The following is a 7,679-nucleotide window of genomic DNA, read 5'->3' as shown; positions in this document are numbered from 1 at the left end:
TCTAAGCTTTATTAATTGCTGTTTGGAAGAGGCAGGGACGTAAATAAAAAAGCAATTGCTGTTGTAACAGCAAGAGATAATCAGTTACTATTCACAAAAGTTGGCAGGATAACAGAGAAAACTTCTAAAGAAGAATCAATTTAGCAAGACTTCAAAATTTCTATATGTTTGCTCACCACACCACTAACTCCAAAAGCCAAAGAATTTAAATATACCTATTAAAGAGTATGCTAACATTAATTAAATTTGGAAATCAAGTTTGTAAGTACAAGTAACTTAACAGGATAGTGCTGATACACAGTCATCATTCTTCCTCAGCAAAAGGATAAAATAATTTATTTTGTGGGGCCCAAGCCTATGTAAAAAGTGCTTTGCATTAGCATTTTGCATCTCTCAAATATAGGTGCAAAACAATTCAATTTTCTGAAGTCTTGTTAAACTCAACATCCTGTTATGCATAAAAGGTCAAGCAAAGAATTTACCATATTAAAAAATTCTTAAAGCATAACCAAAATGCAACAAACAACTATTACCGTTAGTCCAGTTAATGGAGATAGGAACACACTTTAAATACAAAACAAAGTGATTAACGGTACTACAGTTAAAAGTTGTTATCCAGCAAAATCTCTCATTATATACCTCTTTTTTTCTGGTGTTATCCCCGTCCTTCCAGTGCTCCTTTGGTCTTAAGATCAACAGATTTCGTCAGGTGGGAAAAGGTTTGGAGAACCCTGAGGTCTTCAGCAGGAGTAGTGTGATGTTAATGACAGAGGCACAGGATGTTGCTATTAACAGTTTTCCCTTCCTGCTCACTCCTGTGTCCACCTGGGCACATATTTCTAAGGGGTTTTAATGTATTTTAGACCTTGCTCTTTTTTTACTGGTCTATAACTTCATGTAACAGCCTACTTTGCTTTATATGGTGCATTGTACATGTTAGACAATTATTATTCATCCTTTCTGTTACCCCAAAAATGGCTTTGTTTGGTTTCTAAGTTTGTGTTTCTTTTAGTAACTGACCACTGATGGATATTCATGGAGCTTCTGTTTATCAGCCTATGTCCACCCCTAACAAGGTCTCCGCTGTCAGCCCAAGCCTGTAGTCCTTGACACTACATCATCGTTACACTGCAGAAATAACTCACAGAGAACAATTACTTGTTATGCCTACTAGCACCGAAATTATTAATGATAGGAATTATTCCACACAGTTATACAAAGGTAAATAGAACTGAAACAAACTAGATGACAGCCACCTGGTTATTAAACAATTATTGTTACAACTAGGCAAGCTAGACCAAAACGCCAAACAAGCCTAAGCAACTCCGACAACCACAGGACTGCTGATGCCTGTGCTGTTCGCTTAATACAGAGCTAATGCTCTGATAGTAGGGATGTCATTTCTCTATTTACTGGGCTGCAAGGATACTCATTACCCTTTTAAAATTTTTCCTACAGGAAATGGATTTGTTACAAGAGCGTAAGAGTATTTTGTGCATCCTGTATATCTGAATGTCCGAATCAGATATCTAGATCAACAAAACCCCAGTGTATGCAAATCTTCCCAGCTGTAGACTAGTTCTTCACCATGGTCCAAGCTCCTTCATCTGCTCTCATAACTCTGAGAGCTAATCCTTGACCTTCCTAAACCATTGGGAACCACTATATTCACTGTTTAAATGAATATTGCCCATAAGTCGCAAAAAACTTATCTGACAGATTTTTCAGAGGTCTCCTTTCCATTGGCCAATGCTAGATAGAAGGTAAAACCCCTGACTAGTCCTTGGTCAATTTTACATCTCCAAGGAAAATCCCATTTTGATCTGGGATCTTGAAATACTGGCAACAGAATGCTTGTCACAGTATGGGCTCCCACTTGCACTATATCCCTACGTGCTTCCTGCAGTCTTGAGATTAAAAGGTAGAAAAGAGTTTTACCCATTTCTGCTTCCCTGAGGAAACAGACGATTTTATACTCTGTAGACAGTAAGGAAGGGATCTGGGATTTTGACTTTCAGCTTAAATTCAGACAGGTTAAACCCTCGCTTCTGGTGCAGACACAATATACAATGTGAATGAGCCACGGAATAGGCCAGGAAAAAAAAGAGTTCTGCAAATGCTCTGCTGTGGAGCACTGCCTCCTGGGAACTAGCAGAATCTCACTGCTCTAAAAATTTATGAAGTGAGCTTGCAAGAATATTTGGGAAGTGCATGCAATCAATTGAATCCTGCTCAGGTAAAGATCTGGGCAGAACGTCCTGCAACTAACAGGGCTTTACCATTACTAACAACATTTTCAAGTGATGACAAGAGAAACTTGCAGAATCAGAAATTCAATAACCTCCTCCATATGTCTGAACAGAAAAGAACTAGAACCAGAAGGAAATTAAAATTCATAGTGTTTCCTGTCTTTACTTCAATATTTGCAACCAGAAAAAGGCATTACAAAACAGGGTACAAAACTTTTCCTGCAGGCTGCTCTTGACATCTACAAAGTTTACATGAAACTGTGCAGTATGAGCCATAAGACTGCAGGTCAGTAAGTTCAAGGCAGATGCTAATTTAAGTATGGCAGCCATGTATTGCCATATTGAGCCTTTTTGCAGAAATCTCTACATGCAGCAGGTTTATTAAGGGCAAAGGATGGAATGTATACGGGTCTATAAGAAACCGTAATAATAAAAGTAGTGGTGAACGCTGGGGCTATCAGCCAGGATGGCATGCGTACATTACAGTAGACAGATAAGGTACAAAACCATGAAAAAATAATTTACTTCCTGATAACACAAAGAGACTTAGCTGTAGCCTTTTTAATACAGTGCCAAATAAAGAATGAATTTTAGTTAGTCAGGACAGGGACTTCCACTTCTCTTTAAAATTTAGACTAACAAGTGGAAAAATTAGTGTACTTTTAGTAATCAATGACAGAATAATACACAACCACCGTCTCGTTGTTGAGATAGTCTGGGCGCATTTAGCAGAGTTGTCTGGTTTGTAAGATATCGGTAAAATTTTATCACATATATTCCCAACCTTGAATCACATTTTAAAAGTACATCAAGAATTATCCACAAGTAAACACACTTTACATTCTCATTAAAAAGGATGGATTTTAGAAAGTAGCCTCTGATTCAACTGCTCTCAGTCATACATAAACACACACATACCAGTCACACACTTACATATTCTTAACAAATGTGTATCTTAAGGAAAAAATTACATGCAGCTGTTCTTCATAAAAAGATACCTAACATATATAATATTAAAGACATTCTAACACTTTATCCAAAGCCATGATTCAAGGCTGTTTATTAATATATAAAATAGAAATAAACATTATTGTTGTGTTCAAAAACCTTTATTTGATCTAAGGATCGTGCCAACATTCTAATTAAACAGTTCTGAAGCTGCTAATAATATCTCATTAAAACAATGCTATAAAAGTTGAGTCTGCTGGGGATTAAGATACAGTTGGATTATGTATAATCACATTTTTCTGTCTCTTTGCCAAGGCTTTAGAAAATATTTTGTAGCGTTCATGAAGCAGGAAAACAAGTTTCTGTACTTGACGTTAAACAGATGTCATTGTTTTGTAACAGCACAAAAAGTTCAAGGTAAATCTTTCACAGTGATCACTTCCTTGATAACACTGATAAAAAATCTTACTATATCTAAGAAGAATTGATAATGTTTTCAAATCACTCAATATTATCAGAATCCCTAGGTTTTGCTCAGCTGTCTTGGAAGCAATCAATTCTCTCAATTTCCTCAACTGAGATTTCTGGAAGATCATTAACAAGTTTAAATTCAAATTAAACAAGACTATTTCCTGTTAAAAAATTTCAGTAAAGCAAGGCACATGTGTCCCCATAGATTAATCAGTTGGCTTCCATCTCATTCTGCCCTTATTCTGAAATTTTGGGGCCTACTTCAGATACACTGTGTTCAGCTGTGTTAGTATAAATATAGAGTGTGGTTTTACTCATTACAAAGCCAACAAAACTACACCAATTTGGATAATCTTAGGATATACCTCAAAGTAATCCACAAATAAAGACTCAACTGATGAAAAATATTGGCTATTCATGACAACTTTTGTTGGTTTTTAAAAATACTGTAAATTTGGCATGTATTTTTATTCTAAATTGAATCTCAAAAAAAAAATACAGTCCTTTCCAAGTGAGTAACAAAGTATACATGATTTAGTACAACATGTTCTTCTTTTTTTTTTAATTTTTTCGTAAGTGCTTATAGGGGGCAATAGGTGTTAAAGTTCTTTCACACATCAGTTAAATCACAGGTGAGTTAAAGAGAGCACAGCTCTATTACACAAACTGGAGAAAGCATTCGATGTCTGTCACCTTTGATAAAAGGCATCAGAAATGCCCTTCAAAAATCAGTACATTCTCAGGCTGACAATTGGCTGAAACATTTCTTAAAATCAGAAAGAAATGCTTTATTTCACAGTAGAGGGGACGTAAATCCTCATGGCTTCAACTTTTAACTGCTTCCTTTTAATAATTGCCTTCACTATTCTCCAGTCAGTTTTTAAATGAACTGTGAAAAGTAATGCCAGCCTCAGCCCTTAAATTAGAGCTGTGGTTTAAGAATTGTTTTCCTTTAACCCTGAAGTACAGTCTACCTAATTATTGTCATCACAGTGCTTTTTCTTTTAAAAGAAAATATTGACCCTTCCTGTAGCCAACACTGGAAGAGCTTGGGTGCCTGTAGTGGCAGCTCTGTGGCACCTAGCATTCAAAGAACCACAGGTTAGAATTCACTGAGGGGAAAAAGAGAGAGAAAAATTAAACATGAAAAGCAGAGATCTGCCCCAAGTCTTGACAATGCTGTATTCAGGCTGTGATGTGGGAGACCCAGCCACAGGTGATAGAAGCTAACCTTGCTCCCCGACAGTAGCTGGTTTATAATAGGGGTGATGCCCTCAATCTCTGAGGAAGGGATTTGTGTGGCATCACTCACAAGGACTCTCTGGGAGCAAGTGTACAGTACTACTCTGGTCTTAAAGAAAACTAAAAACTCCTGCAAAGGTAAGACTAGCTTGAACAATCCAGTTAAAAGGATGTAAGAATAGAAAGAAGGATTAAATAAGAGAGAATGGCAGCTCAGAATGCAGTGGTCAGGAAATGTATGATGGTAAGATCAGTGAAATGCTCCATGCTTTGAAAAGAAACTTGCCCAGATAGATACTCCTTCCAAACTCCCCCTATTACCAGAACTATCACTGGCAGGAAAAAAGAAAAATAGGGATACAGCATTACTTACAAATGTGCTTCTCTGTTTCATTTCTTTTAATGTTGCCTAAATTCTGCTGGAGGCTTTTTCTAAATCAAGTTCACAGAGGAGAAAAACACACAGATATTAATTTAACTAAAGCAATTCTTGCACCTTCTTCCTTTCAAAACAGAAGTTTTAGGCATTTAATTAGAGGAAAAGATCTTTCTGTGCCAATAGTCCCCAAAATTTTTAGGTGACTGCTTTTGACTTTGTGGTGGGCTCTTAGCCACTGGAGTATCTGCAGAAAATAAATTTAAAAGCCTAATGGTAAGAATATTAACAGACTTAATTATCCAGAGATAAATTCAAATATTTAAAGGGGAAACTGATTCTAAAAATTTTACTTATTCCACAAAGTACTTGTAGGTTTGACTGTTTCACAAAAGCAGGATAAACAGGTACAAATGATGCAAGGCTTAGGAAGCAGTGCCACTGAAGATATTCTCGCCCGTGTTTGTCTGTTGGTTTTACATCAGATCAGTTCTTTTGTTCACACCCTGACCAACAAATATCTGTACAGTCACAAAGACAGACATGATATTCCACACTACGGGAACAGGAATGAGCAGCAGGATACAGTGGAACATAGTCTTAAACTAATATTAGTGCCAACAGTTTTGTGTAATGAAATCTACAAAGCAAGCAGACATGAAACATGGGAGATAACTTACAGCATAGAACATCTTCTTCGTCTGATGTAAATCACTCTAGTCTGTCACCAAAGGTTTCAAATAAATTTGCGCCAGATATTAAGCTGATAGAGCTTATTCTGATATATAAACTAACAGAGTTTATTCTGAGAGCTTACTCTGGTAGAGCTGAATTCTGACAGAGGGTGGGAAAATACCACTGGACTGAGAGCTTGATCAGCTCTGGTCTGGTCAAGTTGTTGCTTCAAGCCTTCAAAATATGAAGGCGGTGATAGTTTAAAGAAAAAAACTAAACCATGAGAAGTGTGGTATGTTTGCTATTCAAGGGCTGTTTAGAATATGTGTACTCAAGGTAAAGCTTATCTAGTTTAAGATTCTGCTTACAACAGAGGATGCTTAAAGGGTCACAGACTTGCTAATTAAGGACATATGTCGGCATTGAGAAACCAGGGGTTGGCAAGAGAAACAAAGAGCCTGGTGTCTTCAGATGCCACATGACCACAAAAGGACAAAAGGAGTAGGGGTATTCTTCCCCAGACGACCACCAGAGAATGTCGCACAGGCGTAGAAGACTCTGGGATGATTGCTCAAGAGAACAACTCGCTATGCTTGCTCAACATAATGAATATGCAATAGTTAGGTGGAACATATGTATTAGACAGGCGTGGTGTTTTAACTGTAGTGTGTAAGTATGAACTGAAAACCTCAGTAGGTGTGCTTGATTTGTGGAAATCTTCTACCTTGTACCCTGCGCAGCATAAAGCAATGTCTCCTCTCTAAACGTACTTCCTGTGTTTCGGGAGTTACTTTCTGATGAGGTAACAAAGTTACAGTGCATGGTCAAAGACAGGACATATAGAAATATCTTGAAGTTATAACATTCTAAAATAAATCCTTCAAATCCTAAAGTTTTAGAGAATTTGCACATAGAAAAACCATGAATCCTTTTTAGCCATTTTGATGATGATATAAACCAAGAATAGCTCCATTATTAATTACAGTACAAACAAACCCTAGGTCAAAATAAGGCACAGATCTATCCTGTCTATTCCTGTTTTTCCTATTTACCCTAGAATTTAATGTGTATTAGTGTTGGGTTTTTAAGATTAAGACAAGATTTTCTTTTTTAAAAAAAAAACAATAACAAGATAGCCAAACCTTATATTCAGCTCTTGTCTTCTTTTCAATCTCAGAACCTCTAATCCATTTTTACTATCTTCATTGGTTATGCTTGCTTTATTTCAGGACAGGCTTTAATTAAATATTCACAATATTTGCTGTAAAAATATTCCATAATTTCTGTGGTGGCTAAAATAAGATCACAGTCATCCAACCTGTACTTCAGTGAAATGTTTAATTATCTCTCTACAAAACAGGTGAAATCATAAAACATACCTTCTAAAGGAGATAACAAGCTTTAATTCAGGATGTTTACAACCAAGGGGAATCATATTAACTGCAGATGTTAATTTACCATAACAAGACAGGTCTACTGCTAACTACTCCTTCTTTTAAAAAGAAAAACATTTGAAATAATTATTTTAACTGCAGGTGTTGGTAATGGCTCAGCAGGAACAAAAGTATTTAAAACCCGTCCCCGTCTTTCGGCTGTGTTTACAACCACAGCTTTATTTATTCTAACAATAGATAAAACATTACTAAAAGCAGCTTGTTTACACACTTGTCAACAGCAGAAAGGCATCATTTAGGGGCCACGGTCCTGCAGTGTGTTTA

The sequence above is a fragment of the Haliaeetus albicilla genome, chromosome 5, assembly GCF_947461875.1.
Source record: "Haliaeetus albicilla chromosome 5, bHalAlb1.1, whole genome shotgun sequence".
Taxonomy (NCBI): Eukaryota; Metazoa; Chordata; class Aves; order Accipitriformes; family Accipitridae; genus Haliaeetus; species Haliaeetus albicilla.
The sequence above is the reverse complement of the archived record's forward strand: the minus strand, read 5'-3'. Positions refer to the sequence as shown.